Source organism: Plecotus auritus, assembly GCF_963455305.1.
Source record: "Plecotus auritus genome assembly, chromosome: 1".
NCBI lineage: Eukaryota > Metazoa > Chordata > Mammalia > Chiroptera > Vespertilionidae > Plecotus > Plecotus auritus.
Window position 1 is genome coordinate 175,039,824 of NC_137770.1, and position 18,854 is coordinate 175,058,677.

General features: G+C 39.8%; 1 protein-coding gene across 3 annotated transcripts in view; it reads right to left on the bottom strand.

The window, feature by feature from the left end:
- The window catches only part of NFKB1 (nuclear factor kappa B subunit 1), a 134,816-nt gene extending 116,271 nt beyond the window's left edge, over nt 1-18,545 (bottom strand). For 2 of the 3 annotated variants that reach the window (XM_080687779.1, XM_080687778.1), the window contains exon 1: nt 18,427-18,504. The gene's annotated coding sequence lies outside the window, so the exon portion shown is untranslated. Of the gene's footprint in view, nt 1-18,426 lie in introns of all 3 variants that reach the window. The other variant, XM_080687780.1, reaches the window with a different exon arrangement.
- Nucleotides 18,546-18,854: the final 309 nt, after the last annotated feature.

Sequence of the window (18,854 nt, forward strand, 5' to 3'; positions counted from 1 at the left end):
GGTAATACCAGTTACAACATTCCATATGAAAAATCCTTATTTTTAGAACACCACAGGAGCTAATTTCCAAAAATAATATTAAAACCCTTTTTTCTTTTGCCTTTAGGCTTTCTATTAATCTGGGCTGATCACTTGAGTCCTCTCAAACAATCTCAGCCCACAGTCTTCAAAAAGCAGAGGTAAGACTGTTGACTTGTTAAACTGACAGGACACGTTCAGTAACTCTATTACATTCAATATATTTATAGTTTTAAACTTGTGGATGGTTTCCTGGCCTGCGAATGCATGGATTCAATATGAAGCAGCCCTCACCCTAATTAAAAAAACCTCAACTAAATCTACTTTATAGAACTGATGCAGGGCTATTATCATGATCACAACTGTAGTTAAAACCTTAATGAACCTAAATTGTAGGCACTGGACAAACTGCCCAATTAAATGCAGTCCTCCCTCCAACCAACTCCCCATGCACAAATGTGTGCCAAAAGATCACAATTTTAAAAGCCCAACAGCAGCCCCAAAGATACTTGGGTGATGGTTCAATCTAAACTTTTACACACTTTGTAAGACAGTTTAAGTTCACTGTGAAGAGCTGAGGTAACAGTAACCCTAGAGTGATGTCAATGTTAATTCATAATTCAAAACCAAAATGTCAAAAGAAACCAAGACTTATTTGGAAAGGATGAATCACTGAGTAATATTTGCATTAATTGTAAAAGCAGGTTTTATTTCAAAAATTTGAGCCTACAACAAGCCCTTGGAACTCAGGGGTTAGGAAAGGCCAGGGAAAGTCCCTTCTGCACCCCGCTCCCCAGCCCTTCCTCTCACTTTTCCTTCGCACAATGTTGGAAGTCGCCCATTGTCCTCACTAGCAGAGAGGTGTGGACAAGGAACCCGTAAGGATGGTCAACCTTGAAGCTCTGAAAGGTCAGAGCCAACCACCCACTGTTTAGTTGAGACAATGGTAGCTAAAGCAACTTCCACCTTTTAGTTTTATGTAAATCCTTGCTGATTAGCTATTATTAGAATTGCCAGCCTAAAGGCTATAGGTGTATCCCATCCTATCTAATAAAAGAGTAATATGCAAATTGACCATACCTCCACTACACCCATAAGCCACGCCCACCAGCCAATCACCAGGGAATATGCAAATAAACCCAACCAAGATGGCTGCAGCCACAGAGAGCAGGAGGGAGGCTTGGGTTTCCCCGGCAATGGAGGAAGCCAAGCTTTCCACCTGCCCTTGCCAACCCAGGCCTCTACTCAATGCTACAAAGTTTCAATGATAGAAGATAAATAAATTCCAACAGAAATGGCAGCAGCCACGGAGCTGGAAAGAGCAGGAGGCTAGGGTTGCCAGCAGCGATGGAGGAAGCCAAGCTTCTGCAGCCCTGGCCTGCTTTGGCCTCTGCTTAAGGCTGCAAAGTTTCAATTATAGAAGATACATAAATCCCAACAGAAATGGCTGCCGCCACGGAGCGAGCAGAAGGCTTGGCTCCGCTCCAGGCTACAAAGTTTCAATTGTAGAAGATAAATAAATCCCAGATACCAGGGCCTCCGCTTGGGTCACCGGGGGGCGTGGCCAGCCTGCAAACCACCAAAGGCCCCTTGCCCAGGCTGCCCCACAACCCAAGGGAACCCCCACCCTGATCCGGGACACCCTTCAGGGCAAACCAGCTGGCCCCCACCCATGCACCAGGCCTCTATCCTATCTAATAAAAGAGTAATATGCAGATTGACCATCACTCCAACACACAAGATGGCTGCCCCCATGTGGACACAAGATGGCCACCACAAGATGGCCAGCAGGGGAGGGCAGTTGGGAGGGACCAGGCCTGTAAGGGAGGGCAGTTGTGGGCGATCAGGCTTGTAGGGGAGGGCAGTTAGGGGCAAACAGGCTGGCAGGGGAGCAGTTAGGCATCAATCAGGCTGGCAGGGGAGTGGTTAGGGGGTGATCAGACTGGCAGGCAGAAGCAATTAGGGGCAATCAGGAAGGCAAGCAGGCGAGCAGTTGGGAGCCAGCAGTCCTGGATTGTGAGAGGGATGTCCCAGATTGGAGAGGATGCAGGCTGGGCTGAGGGACACCCCCCCCCCCCCGCACCAATTTCGTGCACCGGGCCTCTAGTAGTCTTAATAAAAGGGATAGCAAGGCCAGAACAGGGTGAAGTCCTTCCCCTTGAGTTTGGCTCCCGCCTGACCCCCAATATTTCCAAATTAATATTTTCTAGTCTCTTTCATTTGCATGCAACCTCCTCCAGAGCTCAAAACCTGAACCTGAACCCTGAACCACGCGGGTCGTGGGGGGGACACTCGCAGCACAGTTCTGTGCTTCTGAGGAAGGACCTTGAAGCAGAAAGGGAGGTACTGGGTTGACTGCTGAGAAGACACTCCTAAACTCTGCATCGCCCTCCCCTGCCCCCCCGAATCGTGAGTTTGAAGAAAAATTTTCACACCATGGAAAGAAAAATAGAAAATGTAGCTGCCTAGCAAATAAATAAAACATCTTCTCCAGTGAGTTGCTTGTATTTCCCAGGTGAGAAGCATATGTTATAACTAAGTTCTGAATATGTGGTGAGTTCTACATGCAGTGTCTAATGAATTATTTTCTGCACATATCTGACAACCCCACATCTGACATCAAAGGCCAGCAGGAGGACGTCTTCGTGGAGGCAGCAAGACCAAGGCCATAGGGGTGAACCATTAAGGATGGAGTTGGAGGCACTATAGTCATAGTTTTTAAGCAGGGCCCACTATAAGAAAATATATTCTTTTTATTCTACTAGATTTCATTTTTTAAAAATCCTAACATGTTTTAAACCCAGTAAATGATTTCAAGATCCACTAATGGGTCACAATCTAAAGTTTGAAAACAGAATCTGAGGTGCCATCCAGTGTGCAGGTAGGAATCAGAGTGAGAAAGTTTCTCTATTTTTAAGATTATATCCAGCCACAACAGACACCGCTGCTTAGGTGTAATTTTAACGCCTCATCTTGGATAGCAAAGAGGATAAAATTTCAAGCAAAAGAGTGACTTTTCACCATTTCTCTGCTGAATAAGCTACACTAATAAAAGAGTAAGATGCAAATTGACCATACCTTCGTGATGCCCACCAGCCAATCAGGATTATGCAAATTAACCCAACAAAGATGGAGGGTTAATTTGCATACACAGGCATGGAGCAGCCGGGGGTGGGGTGTTCCGCACTGCCCCAGCTGCTCTGGGCCTCTGGGCAGCATGGGAAGGTGGAAAGGTGGCTCTGGGCCCGAGCGAAGGCGGTGCCAGCAGCCAGGGGAAGGAAGGCTCATTATTGCACGAATCTTTGTGCATTGGGCCTCTAGTAAATTATAAAGAGAAAGAATATGCCAGAGCCTCTTTTTATAGAAGATTTTTTTTTTGAGAGAATGTGCTGTAAGGTACAAGACATGTACTACACATAATGTGAAAACACTCAAATGAGAGTATCTTTTGACTTTGCAACTCTACTTCCAAAAATTATATGAGCAGTTGTGAAAGGACATAAGTACAAGAATATTCATTGCAGCAAAAGAATAAAAATGTAAATGTCTTTTGATAGCAGATTGTTCATAATTATGCTATATTCATAAATATGTTATTGTTAAAAATAGCAATTCAGATCTTCATATAATAACATGGAGACTTTTACTCCCTAAGTTAACATTTCTATGCTTTACTCTTTTAACTCATTTATGTAACTGGAAATACACATTATAATAGAAAAAAAGAGAAAATCAAGTCCTATTCTGAATTTTAAAGTTTAAGCCCAACATTTTAAACAATTAATGACATATGGTGAATACTGCATGAAATATGGTATGAGACAAACATTTATAAACAGTATTGATATCCTCTTTATAATAAATGTAATAGAAAAAATTCAGCTCTAAATGTGCTGTTTTACATCTTTCTGATGATATATTGGCTTAGTGAAGACGACAGAAAAGTTAATGGTGGGTTTAGTTACTTTTCTCACAACAGCTGATTTTTAAAGTTTTTGAAAAAGAATAAATATTTGTGTCCCACCATATTAGCTTTGTATAAACTCATTTTCCATATTTTTCCATTCTTCCATCTACTTCCAGCTCTCTGGTGTTTCATTTGGGTGCAATGTGACCAACTAACATCTAGAATAGCTACCTAGTGAGTAAAAACACATTGTGCTTGGAGTTCATATAAGATAAGGTCCCTGTTCACAATTTAATGTCAGTCTAATAGGGATGGAAGATATATATACAACATTCAACCATTAATTCATTCAAGCTTAATGGTCCAACCACGTGGCCTTGGTCTTGCTGTTGTCACTAAGAACTCCTTATGCTGGCCTTGATGTCAGTTAGTGATACAGAGCATATGTTAGCCATTTTATTAGTTAGCATAATAATGTTTATAAAACACTAGTGGCCTGGTGCACGAATTCGTGCACATTGAAAGAAAATTAATTAGAAGGTGGCCGGCGGGGCAGGACTGAGCAAGACGGGCTGAACATGCCCTGGAGCCAACCTGGGGTGGCGCCATGGCTCGAAAGGCGCCTGTGTAGTGCGCAGGGTCCCTCCGGCAGGTGGGGTCCCTCAGCCTGGCCTGTGGGGATCAGGCCGAAACTGGCTCTCTGACATCCCCCGAGGGATCCTGGAGTGTGAGAGGGCATTCTGCAAAGTTGCTGTCATACAGGGTGTGGAATGCAAACTCAAGTGTGCAGTAAACCAGATTCGGGCCGACAGTGCCCCAGCAACACATAACCCACAGCCGAAGGTGGAATTGTGCAGCCCTGTGAGGAATTGGGCTCTCTCCTCTCTGGTTTCGGGGTGTGTCATCCGAGAACTGCTGCTGCCAAGTCACTGCAGCTTGGCAGCTTCTGCGTTGGGAATCTGCCCCCTGGTGGTCAGTGTGTGTCATAGTGACCGGTCAGATGGAGGGACACTTAGCATATTAGCCTTTTATATATAGAGATTGGGAAAAGCAACTGAGACAGTAAAAGTTTTTGGCATTCTGAGAAAAATAAAGTATTTTTATTTCTTTTCCATCCTACAGTTATGGGTATATTGCCACATTCCCTCTTTATTCCTATCCTTATCACTGCTGAGTAAAATGTTTGCATTTTTCCTCCTGGGACATTTGGCAATGTCTGGAGACATTGTTAGCTATCACAGCTGGGTGGGTGGTCCTAACGGCATCTACTGTGTAGAGGTTAGGAATACTGCTAAACATTCTATAATGCATCGACAGTCCCTCACAGTAAAGAAATATCCGATCCAAATGTCAATGTGAAGAATGAGAAACCCTGATGAATGCCACTGCTTCATGTCAAGTGCTTGGGTTCACATGGAGAAAGAACTAAACTTGATTGACTACCTCCCATGCTTTACATATTTCACTTAATTCTCACTAATCCTGAGAAATACTGTCCCAGATGAAAAGACTCAGGTTTAGAGAGAGTAAATCATTACTTAGGTTGACAGAGTAATGCTGGTGAATCTGACTCCATAGACTATGGTTTGTTCATCTGTCTAAGAGGCAGAAGTGATTTTCCTCCTTGACTTACAAATTTATTTATTTTAATACAGTGTCTTGCTCCAGGTCTCCTGAAATGTTCAGGTTTGAGCTAGTCTACCCATGGCATAGCCTGAAAAGCAAAAGGAAACTGTGACAATACACAAAACTCAACTGAGGTCTTCCTCAGACAATCAAATGTGAAGGTAAAAATACCAAACAACTTAACTCAGCTTTCTGTTTTGTTTTACTTATCTCCTTTGGTCAACTTCAGAGTACAGAAGGAGGATAAAGAGGTTTTCCTGAAACACAGAAACATATCCATAGAAAACACCATCTTCACTAATGGTATCATCAAAGTATGTCTATATTTAAAAATAAGATATATTTAAATGCTCCTTGAATACTTCATGAACTTAGTCATTCATTTAAAGAAAATACCTGGGCTTACGAGGCTTACTGTGTGTCAGCAGACACCAAAGTACACAGAGTGACACAGTCCCTGTACTCACAAAGCTTATAGTTGTGGCAGATTGAAAGCAATGGACAAAATTCTTTGCAACTCCACCCCACGAAAGGTAAAATCTATGTCTCCATCCCTTGAATCTTGGCGGGCCTGTAACTTTCTCTGACCAATGGAATGAGACCTTGCAACAACATTCTTGCTTTCTTGAAACAGTGCTGCCATGTGAACAAGCCTGGGCTAGCCCACTGCAGGATGAGAGACCACGTGGAGCAGAGAGGGAAAATCCTAGCTGAGGCTCCCCTAGACCAAACACCACCAACTGAGCAGCCAAAAGATTTCAGAGATCAGCAGAGGCAACCCAGACTACCTAGATAGCCCACCGCATGGGGAGAAATACAAATGTTGTGTGTTAATTAACTTTGTAGCGATTTTTATATGCAGCAGAAGATAACTAATGCGAATAGGCATTAAGCTTAGTAAGTAGAAAGACAAATAGGCAAAATCAATGCAACATGGTAAGTGTTGTGGGAAATGGAGGATATGTGTGGCATGGGTTAGTTATCTTGGTAACTCAGTAATTACACTTTCTTTGTTAGGGTCCTATTCAGATAGCATAGTAAACAATATGTTTATAATAAAGTGGGAAAAGAAATTGAGACATCAAAGGTTTTACTGTCCTTTTTACTCTATTGGCTTATTCAGTTCCAAATGAACAAAAGAAACAAGTACATTAGTAAAAACAAAACAAAACAAACAAACAAACAAAAAACCCCCAAAAAACTGTGGTATAAACAGAAATAAAATTGTTTCTGTTAAAAAAACCTTTAAAATGTCAATATTAATAATTCCTGTTAGCTTTAAGTAGTGATACCATTATAGACAAGTTAATCATCTTTTCAAACCCTCCAATTCTCCAATATCTAAAACCAAATTCATCATTCCTACAGCAACAGACCCCATTCTTGCCTTCCCAATTTCTGCCATTATATCAATCATTCTGTCAGGTACTCAAGTTCAAAATTTCAGTCACCTTTTTTTCTTTTTCCTCACTCATATCCAGTCAATAATCAATTTCTGCTGATATTGGGGGGGGGGTGTATTATTTCTTGTATCTCCCTCTCTGTTCCATTTCCACTGTTTCATCCTACTTAAGCCTTCATTGTCTCACCTCTGAATGACAATAATAACCTCCCTACTGTTCTCCCTTACTGTGGTGTTACTTTTTCCTTAAAATTCTTTTACATTATTGCCATATTACTTACAAGATAATCAAAAGCCCAAAACCACTCAGCATATTAATTACATTAAATCATGTTATAAGCATCTCCTATAATTATATACCAACCAAACCCTCTACTATAAGCAGACCGGTCATTCAAAAACACCTTGGTCATTTCCATCTTGTATATTTGTTGAAAGTATGTCCTACATCCTGAAATGCCATATTTCCTACTTAAATACTACTGGTTCCTCAAGCCTCTACTCAAATCTGACCTCTGCCAAGAAACCCTATATTTCCCCCGTAACCTATAGCTCTGTAGTCCACAGAAGGGCTATCACACTTAAGTATATTGGTGATTTTACAGTTGACAAGATAGTTTTACAGAAATTTAACTTAAATCTCTATATTAACATCTTCTTAAGTAGATATAAATGTCTAAGAGTAGACATGATGGTTTCTTTTTTTGTATTTCCAAATCAGTAAGCATTAAGTACTTTTTAAACAGTTGTTGCTTGTTTAATTTTACTTTTTAAATTGTTTTAAATTTATTTTAGAGAGAGAGGAAGAGAGAGAGAGAGAAAAACATTGATTTGTTGTTCCACCTCTTTATGCATTCATTGGTTGCTTCTTATATGTGACCTAAATAGAGATTACCCACAACCTTGTCGTATTGGGACAGTGCTCTAACCAACTGAGCGATCCAGCCAAGGCAACATTAAGTACTTTTTAATTAATATTGCATGAAAAACAAGAAATATTGCAACTTCTTATTTGTCAAAATGTGAACTTCTGGTTTTAGTCATGACAGAGTAACAGTTAATGAACTTGCCTTTTAGCCATACTCAACCATAAAACTATACAAAATAACTGAAGCAATAATCTACGTCAGAGAACAAAAACAGCATAGGGCTGAACACCATAAGAGAATGGGAACACTTGAGGTGAGCTCCAAATTCACTTTTGATTGACAGCATGTTCCAAACCATGACACAAGGAAGTAGAGCACCAAGAGAGAAACAATCTCAGTAGGCAGGGTATCAGAAAGGAAGGATTCTCATAGAAAAAGAGGCTTAGAAATTTGCAGAGGGGAATCCTCTAGTCCTTAGCCAAATATTAAGCCATGTTTGTGTAGGACAAGATTCTGCAAAGCCTACTAGAAAACAGATTCTTGGGATCTAAGAGCTGAATAAAAATTCCAGAAGTTCCTGGAACTTCTGAAGGACACCGAAGTTCCAATTATCCAAGGTGAAGAGACATCAATGAACAATCTGAGCAGTCAGTTGTGATTCCAGAAGGACCATGCAATGGGATTAAGGGATATACCCTACAATAAGGGGCACTCTAAATCCATTTCAATAAAACCAGGTGATTCACCAGTAAATTTTTTGCTTGTTACAAGAAAACTCAATGCTCTTTTAAAAAGACAAAAATCTATACTCTGTACAATGTACAAAAAAAAATCAAAACATGTAGAGAGGTAGGAAAATATGACTCAAAAAATGACACAAATGCTAGAATTAGCAACCAATGACTTTATTTTAAAAATATCTTTATTAATTTTTAGGGAGAGGGAGAGAGAGAAACATAAATATGAGAGCAAAGCATTGACTGGCTGCCTCCTGCACACCCCCTACTGGGGATTGAGCCCACATGCCCAGGCGTGTACCCCGAATGGGAATCGAACCAGCAATCGTTTGGTACATGGGATGATACCCAATTAACTGAGCCACACCGGTCAGGGCACAACCAATGACTTTAAAATTACTAATAGCAATATGTTTGAGAACGTAAAGGGGAAAATGGACATAATGAATGAACAGATGGGAAACCTCAGCAGAGAAATTAAAACTCTTAAAAAATAAAAAGATCCAAAGAAAAATTCTGGACCAAAATGAAATTTCACTAAGTGGACTTATCAGCATATTGAACATTGTAGAATAAAGGATCAATAAACTTAAAGAATGGCCAATAAAATGTATCCAAACTGAAGCATGGAAAAAAAAGACAAAGAATTAAATCCCTTCAGTGACCTATGAGACAATATCAAGTGGCCTGCAAGTTAGAGTCCTACAAAGAGAGAGAAGAGACAAATGCTGAAGAAATAATCATCAGAAATTTTCTATATTTGATTTTTAAAAAATCAAACCATAAATACAAGAATCTCAAAGATCCCCATGTTGGATAAAGACAAATAAAACCATGCTTGGCCCCATTACAGCCAAACTGTTAAAAACTAATGCTAAAGAAAAAAATCCTAAAGGCACCAAGGGATAGGGGGAATTAAGATAATTATAATGGCTAACTTCTCATTGGAAACAATAATGAAAGCGCTGAAGGGAATAAAAAAGATCAGTGTATGATTCTATATTTAGAAAAAATATCCTTTAAAAATAAAGGTTAAATTAACATTTTTCAAATTACCAAGAGCTGAGAGAATTCGTCATTAGCAGGCCTGCTAGAACACATGTTAAAAAGAAAGTTCTTCATGCTAAAGGGACATGATACCAGATAGAAACTTGGACCTACATGAAAGAATGGAAAACGCCAAAGATAATGAATATGTAGGTGAGTATAACACTTTTTTTCTTGTTTGCTATTAAAAAAATACAATCTATTTGGGGGTTTATAACATATACATAAGTAAAATGTATAATAAACAGCACATTGGAAGGGAAGAAGACAAATGGAAGCATAGTATTGTCAAGTTCTTATATTATACTAGAGGCCCGGTGCACGGAGAGTTTCTTATATTTATCACATTGGTAATCAAAAATTGTCTTTGTAACTTCTCACATGCATTTTTCTTAAGTTGATCTATGTATCTCAATATGGTAAGAAAATCTGAAATCTTCCAAATAACACTATTATATCAAAGAAACAATTTTGGAGGTAGATACTCATTTAATCCAACCCTCATTTTTTTTTCTTTTTTTACTTTTTATTTGCACAGCACCCAGTAAGTTTGCTGAAATGAATATGTAAATAACCAGACAAAATATCAATAGACTGTGCAAATAAAAAGTAAGACAAAGTCCCTGCCCTGGACATATTTTCTGCCTGGATTGCATAAGAAGTCAAGAGAACATGGATGGGGGCACATTATTCGTTAAGGGTCGGTCAGGGAGAATGAATAGAAGGGAGAGAGAACTGGTGATGCCTGAACCATGCCTGAAGATTGTGCAGTTAGCACTATGGCTAAGAAAGAAGCGTGTATGTAGAGGCATTCAAAGTGAGAAAATATGGTGGACAAGGAACTGAAAATTGATGTGGATGATATGAGGAGGGGGATGGGCAAGGAGCAAGGGTGGGAGGTGAGGTGTGCAGCAATCAGCTTGCGAAGATAACGAAGAACCATTTCAGAAATATAAAGATCCTGACATGATTAGACTTGCACTTTAGAAATGTGACCCTTCTGCTGGAATAAAGGATGGAATAGAAGCAGGAGATAATGTATTAGGAGACAGTACAAAATTAAAACCAGAAATTCAGTGAGGAAGAAATGAATTCTGGAGATGAGGAGGTGGCTGAGTTGATACCAGGGTAGAACTTGGGGCTTGACTGGAGGAGGTAAGTGAGTATGCCTGAAGAACAGGTTCCCAGATTTCTGGCATGGGACACCTACCGAATGGACCACAGTGGCTAACGACTGCATTCCCTAGTGTGCTAGGGTACCACCTTGTTGCATGGGGATGATTATTTGGATACTGGCATACTGATGGGGACATCTATGCGATACATAAGTGCCTCAGCAATAAAATTATCGTTTTCTGTGGCTTGCCCAAAATGACTGGCTCCTTCAGTGTAACAGGTATTTAATAAACATAGCACAACTGCCCCCCCAGTCATCCATTTATTTCAACATAGGATTAAACCACCTCTTTAAACAACATGGACTATTCTAATGAACTTTCTAAGAGAAATGGGATACTGTCCCTGCCCATCATGACAAAGAGCTTCAGGGTAAATGACCAATAAGATAATATTTTAAAATAGTTAGGAAATATTAAAATAGTCTAAGGTGTGGTTGTTAAATTCAGTTAAATGTCTAAAACAGGAAATTGGGTAAACACGTGGAGAGAAAACATAAAGATATTACTTCAAATGAATGCTATGATTTGCATGACAGCAAGGAAGTACACTTAATTGTTGTCACATACCATGATTCTGATTTCAATTTCCCAGGTATTCTGAGGTTTGCTTAATCACTTCTAAAGTGTTCTCAGAATATGGGGGAAATGACCATTGTTTTTAATTAATTAAAAATAGGATAATTCACAGTGAAATGTCTGTACAAACCTTCTTTTCAAGGGCAATCTCTTTCTGCTTCTTTCATTATGATCCTCCCATTCTCCTCTATGATATACAGAATTTACCCTTTTCTCTGAATTCTGATTCATTTTCTACATTATTTTCTTTTTCACATTCAAGTCAATAGTAAAGTTCAAGATCTAATTTTATAGAGAACTTTCCCCCTAAACTTTTATATGTGCTTTCATTATCTTTTGTTTTGGCCAAATTTTCAAGACTCATAGGTTTGAAACACACACACATAACACTTAACTTATACCTTACTATATATTAGCATAAAAAATAAATGAATTAAATGAATACAGTATGGGACTAGCTATATTTTTGGCTCATTTTAATCCATCTCCTACATAAAGTATTTCCCATACTGTCTTGGTTGGCTTGAAATCAGCAGTGTGAGCACATTTCAAAAAACTAATCTTTCCTACTTCCCAGATATTTTATATTCAGTTTTAATTTTAAATAAACCAGTGGTTTTGGGTATTCCCTTAAGTACTTTCCTGAAATCCAATAGAACTATAATACATAATGTTTAATTTATATTCTTTACGTTTTTCATGTTTCTTTTTTTCTACTTTGAATTTCCTCTATATGAACAGCCAACCATACTCCTTCCACCCTTTCACATCTTTATTTTAACTGCATAAGTCATACAGGTGTTTGTAGCATACAGAAGCATTATATTAAATGCCGTAAATTGTAAGGGACTCTTTACCTTTGACCTCACTTAGCCTACCTTTAAAAGAAAATGACACAAGTTTATACATCAAGTCTTAATGATCAAACACCAATAAATGGTTAAATCCTAGAAAACTAAGTTAAGAACTGGCAGACAAAGAAGTCCTTCAAATATCAATAAGACATGAGTCAGGATTTCATGTTAAAACATTTAAAAAATAGTCATTTCCTCCATTCCTAATATTCTTGTCTGGGAAGGCATATTTTCTAAGATAATTAAGTAATTTATTTTCACTATTTAAATGAAATGCAGGTTTGGGCACAGAACCAATAGATAAGTAGTTTGATAAGGAAGTTTGTCATCATTTTTAATTTTTTGCTTTCATGCTTGATATATGTTAGGATTTTTTGGAGGTAATGAGGATAAACGTATTATAGTATATTTCAATGCCCTGACATTGAAATATACTATAATATATTTAATCCAAATAATAATCAGTAATAAATAAAAACTTAAAAAGAACCACTATTTTGACAAACAAAATTCATTATAGAGATCAAATTATATTTTAAATGTTAATTAAAAGGTGTGCTTAAAACTTTATGCAATTTTATATTTTGAGTCTTATATATCAAAAGGCTAAAATCTAAGAGAAGTCCAATAGCTTTATTTTCCACTATAGAATGTATGGCTAGGTCCTAACCGGTTTGGCTCAGTGGCTAGCGTTGGCCTGTGGACTCAGGTGTCCCAGGTTCGATTCCGTTCAATGGCATGTACCTTGGTTGTGGGCACATACCCAGTGGGGAGTGTGCAGGAGGCAGCTGATCGATGTTTCTAACTCTCTATCCCTCTCCCTTCCTCTCTGTAAAAAATCAATACAATATATTTTTTAAAAATGTCTGGCTAGTATGGTAAAGATTAGGACAGTGTTATAACTTTGGGCTTTTGTTTACACTTCTCTTCATGCCCACCCAGAAGCTGTAGATTGCACTGATCACATAACAGAACACAGCAACATTTATTATTCCCTGGGCTCTTCTCATAGGGCAGCTACAGTCAGAATATTTGGAGTGTTTTATTATTTTAACTGACAAGCACGCTGTGACTCACTTTCAGAGTACTTTTTAACAAGGACATCTGTACAGTGTAGTTGTTAGATAAGTAACCATTTAGTTTCTTCCTCAGTTTGTTGGCAACAACAAAAATCATTATACATCGATGTATTTGTACAGTTTTTAAAATTAACTTTTTAAACTTGACTGTATGTTTAGAAGTGATTGGAAGAGAGGCCAGGGTCAGAACCAGAATGAGGTGGGCAGCAAAGCAGAGGGGACTGAAGTCGGCAGTTTTCAATAAAATGGTTCTTACGCTCCCTGGGGGCACAATGACCCCAGGAGGGAGGGTGTTGGCACTGTGCTCTGTTCTAGTCTGGATGGCATCTTTCATTTCATACACTGTGTCCACACAGAATAAATGGAGTCAGCGCTTCGAGGACAATTTTCTGAAAATGCTACAACTGAGAAATAATTAAAACAACAACAACAACAAAAACTGGCATGATGAGGCCCAGGTTTTACAGTCACAAAATCATTAAAGTACAAAAGTGCAAAGTACAGTAAATCTTGCTGTCTGCTAGTTCCTGAGGTCTCCAGCGAGTAACTCCCCTCCTACCCTAGTTGTTGTATGTGGCAACTATTTAATGCATATTTGTGTTTACATTTTGATTAATTTAGACAGGCTTTAACAATCTTTGGATTACAAGGCAGTGCTTGTAACATTGTTTCCTTTCCTGGAGATACTAGCATTGAAATTACAGTATCAATGGAGCTTAGAGGAATTCTAGCCTAGCCAAAAAGTTACTTTTTTTTTTTTAACTTGTACAAGCACCTTTTACCATTGCAATTACTTTATTACCTTGTTTGATGAGTGCCTTTAAAACTTTGAAACTAAAAGCTATTTTTTTCCAGTTCATAAACTCCTCTTTCAGAATGAAATGCTTCCCTTTTGGAAGGCGCTGGGTACTTTCGAATAAATTACTTGTTCTAATAAACTTCAAGTGTCCTTTAGATAAGAAAGGAATATCTAGGAAGGAAGAACTAGTTTTGGGCTCCTTTTTTCCCAGAAGGCAAGGCAAAGTGGTATAATTCTTGTTCCTTGCAGAAAACGGTTGCCCTTTTTTAAACAAACAAATCTAAACTTATGTCATTCCTTCATTCAACAAATAGTTACTGATTGCTCAGTGTGTACCAACAAGCACAATGTTCAGTGTCAGATAGTTGTCAATATAGATGTGATCTTTTTAAAACTGGAACTACAGGATTTTTATTCTCTCAGGTAGCTCTTTTTCCTCTCCTTTTATTATTATTTTTTTTTATACTTAGGCTCTTAAAGAATATAGAATCTTTACAGTCTTCTTTAAAGCTTAGTCAGAATTTTTTCATAATTTAAAGAAATTGAATCTATGGATAGTTTAAATTTATTAATATCTATTAAAAGTACAAATCATAATAAAGCTGGTTATAAGATTTTTGGCCTCATGGTAAAATGTAAATGAAAATAAGCTAATTTGTAATGGGGAATTAAACCACCATTTCATTATTCTAATTTCAAAACAGGCAACAAATTAAAGCAGGTAAAACTTGTTTTACTGATAATTAAATCTAATAATGACTACAGAAAATATGAGAAGAGAATAATTAATGATTTCTTTTTAAAGTTTAAAATATATTTATTAATACTCTAAATAAAACAAATGTTTTCAATCATCACCTATACTCTTGAGGATTCTTATAATCTTTAAGAAATCACACCTTATATTACATACTTTGTGTAAAGCTGTTGGCTTTAAATTATTCATAGTGCAGCAATAAGATTTTATTTCACAATTTATTTTCTAAACCATTAGCTGATCTTCAAGGTTAGGTTTACCAATCTCATCTGAAAATATGAAAGATAGTTTGTTAATATGCACTCAGGAATACCTTCTTTAACACAGCAGAAACCAAAGGCATGAAGTAATTTCATTATGAAAAAAATACTACTACTTTTAAAAAATCTAACAGTGAGGCCCTGAACACTCATTAATGAACTATCACAAAGATAAATGTCTTGGTTATGTACTCCAACTATGAACTCTACCAAATTAGCTGGTTTCAATTATTAATCTTTTTTTATTACACACACACACACACACACACACACACACACGTGCGCGCGCCCGCACCCACGCCCACGCCCACACCCAATAAAGGAGCCAGGACCGTGCCACAGATCCAAACATTCCTCTGTGAGGCTGAATGCCTCTAGTTCTTCAAACCCTCAGGGTCTCCTAAAAAGTGACAGGGTCAACTCAAAGGGGTATATATGCTTCTGATGATTTATCTGCTCACCTCTAAGAACACTATAGTGAGTTCAGTATTTATAGTGCAAGAGTGCAAATGAGATTAACTTCCAGAAAGCAGGGTAAACTGGCTCAGTGTGGTTTATTGGTCACCAAGAAAGAAGTTGTCAATTAACTCTAATCAGACATGTAGAAACAGAAGACTTAGAAGTGTCCTCCAGCACTAAATTCTATGCTTCCTTCTCTTCTTCTAACATGTAATAATCATGCCACCTTATAGGATTCGTATTATAAACAGAAAACCAATCTAGCGAACAATACAACTTTCCTACTAAGTAAAGTAAACCAATGAGGAATTTTTGTGTAGCCATTGATTCTGAGCCACTGCTGCTAATGTGATTCATGATCAACCTGCAGAAGGGCATAATCTCAATATTTACTCTATTGGTTAAACTACCTGCATTTCCAGAAACACTTCTTACTGCACTCATCTCTATGCTCAGAACAGGACATTTACCAGTAAGTTCTGGAGAAGGAAAAAGATGATATTGGACTATCAAAAATCCATATGGAAACTCAGACATTATTTTTTAATGTGTTGTTTTAAAATGTCAACTACTGTTCTTTCTTCTCCCAAGTTCAAACTAATTGAAGGTTATAAAGTAACCACTTCCCCCAGAAGCCAGAACTTTCACCTCTTCTGAACAGGGGAATACCTCTCATAAATTAGGTGAAAAATAAGGTCTTGCTGATTGAATGAGAGTCCCAGGTTCCTATAACCTCCCATTCCTTATCTAGACCTCCTATCTACCACAATGAGCAGCCCCTGAAAGTCAAGTTAACTTACTGTAACTTACTTCGTCCATTATCTGGAAGTCTAAAAGCAGGAGTGAAAACAACCTGAGTAAATATTAGTTTCTCAAACTAGCTTCAATTTGTTCCAAGGAACATGACAAGAGAAATATGAGGAACAGGATCAACTAAATCTGAAGTTCTGCCTATTCCAGACTAACTGAGCTTTAACCAGCTGCAACTCGGTCATCACAGAGGCTCTTGTCAAAGAGGTAGAAGAAGGAAGTACAAAGATCAAAGCAGTGCTTACAAAGGGGAACAGCTATTTTTGTATGTATACTCCACTATTTACTAACTGGGCTTGAAAAACAGGGGCATTTGGACAACCCACGTGAATGCCAACTGCAGAACATAAGCTAAAACTGCAATTACAAGATAAAAATATAAATTTTCAAATCGCCACCAACCCCTAAGTGGATTATCTTTTATTCTTTAAAAAGTCTTGCAAACAGGTTAAATCTACACACCATGAGTCTTCCCTTGTGTTCACATCTGTCCAGTAGGCTGTGGCCCAGGAAGACATTTTATTTAAACACGCTCCAGAGCAAACTGAGGAGCTGCAGGCATATCCATAGGCATGAAGAATTTCAGGAGATTCCATTTGCTTTTCTCACTTTACCAATTTAATTACATAATAAATGTAAAAGGCTACAAGACAAAAATCTTTTTATTTCCTGGCTTCTCACGTTCATAAGCTCAAAAGACTATTTTGCTTTAAATAATTTACATCATTTATTTAGCACATCCAACAGTAAAATTAGAGTCTCTAGAAAGCACAATATTGAAATCAAGAAAACAACATACATTCAGGAAGGGCTTTATGTTAATCAAGTGTCCTTTTTAAAGTTTGAACAAACATTAGTTTAACTTAGGAGTACTAAAGAATATCCAATTAAGGTATTTTGCTAGAAAAATAAGCACTGAACATCTTGATCCCAAGTTTTAAGTGTTTACCAAAGATCACCAGTTTGTAGAAGAACATTTGTATGCCCGAGCTATTAAGTGTTTTAGTAATATCAGTCATTTTCTTAGATCATGGGCTTTATAACAAAATCTTTAGGTTAAATATGCCTACTTAATAAGCTGCAATGTTGAAAAACCCTACTTAACAAGTCCATGAAAAACATCTTAAATCTTGATAATCAGATCCTGTATCATGAAGTCCCGTTTAGGTTTCAGGTAGACCAATACTAATAAATCAGGGCAAGCATCTCCATCAGTATTTATTTTTAAAGACCATGAGAAAACTTGTATTTAGGCAAGACTTTGTTTCTATCATTTAGTTGTAGAGGTCATGCACAATACATGGTACAGTTGCTCAAGGGTTTTACATAACCAGAGCGTCTAAAAAGTGCTCTAAGTAGATAATTTCTTTTCCCTCTTAAATGCCAGGCCCTGTAGGATCAGTATCAAGCCCTCCTTATTTTGAAAGTGAATGTACAGGACCTATACTAGGTGAACATATTATGTCCTGGGTGTGTGTGTGGTGGTGGTGGTGGTGATGGGGGGGGGGGGGGCCTTCTTTTTGAAGCAGGAGACGAAGGAATAAATAAGACGGTCCCTTTCCATTTCGGGGATCTGGGGAGGGCTTTCCCAGCCCAGGGGACTGCCTTGACTTCTGCTTTCATTTCACGGAACGCCCTTAGGCGAAATCTGGTTCAGCACTGCACCAACCACCATCCCCACTCGCCTCCCAGCCCAAGCGCACCTCAACCCCCAAGCCGTCCCCCAGCAGGGGTGGGGGTGGGAATTGGGAAAAAAGTTTGCGAGAGTTGCCCTCTGGGTCCCGCTCCCGCCCGGCGGAGGGAGGTGAAGAGAAAGGACAGCTGGGCAGCCGCGGCCTCGGGTGGCCGGCCCCGCCGCGTCCGGATGTGCCTTTCCCTCCGTCGCCAATCTCAAGTGCCTCTCCACTCCTGTCAACCTCCTCCTACGGTGCTGCCCAGCAGTTAGCGCGGGAATGAGGAAGTCCGCGGGGCCGTGGGGTGCGGGGCGGGAGGTGGCGGGACTCGGGCCGCAGGTCCCGGCGTGGCCACTCTCGCCCCAATATGCTTACCCTGGTGGCGCGGCGGCGCGCGGCCTCCCCGCGCCTGGGACTCCCCTCCGGGCGGCGCGGGCCTGGGGCCGGGGCGGCGGCGGCGGGGCCGGAGCGGGGCCGGGGGCGGGCGGCTCGGAGCCGGGCGGCGGCGCGCGGTCTCGCGGGGCCGGTCAGCGCCGCGCCATGTCGCAGCGCGGGCGGAGGGAGGCGCGGGGCGCGCGGTGGCCGGGCCGCGGCGGCGCCGCCTTCCCGGCCGCGGCGGCTCTGGCCTGGGCTGCGCGGGGCTCGGAGCGGGGCCGGCGGCCGGGCGCAAGCCGAGGGCGGCGGCGACGAGAGGCGCGAAGGCCGGGAAGGGCAGGGGAAGCTGTCAGCGCGCCGCCGGCGCTCCGGTGGCGAAACCTCCTCTTCCTGCCCCGGCCCGCGGTGCACTTCTCTGTCTTTCTCTC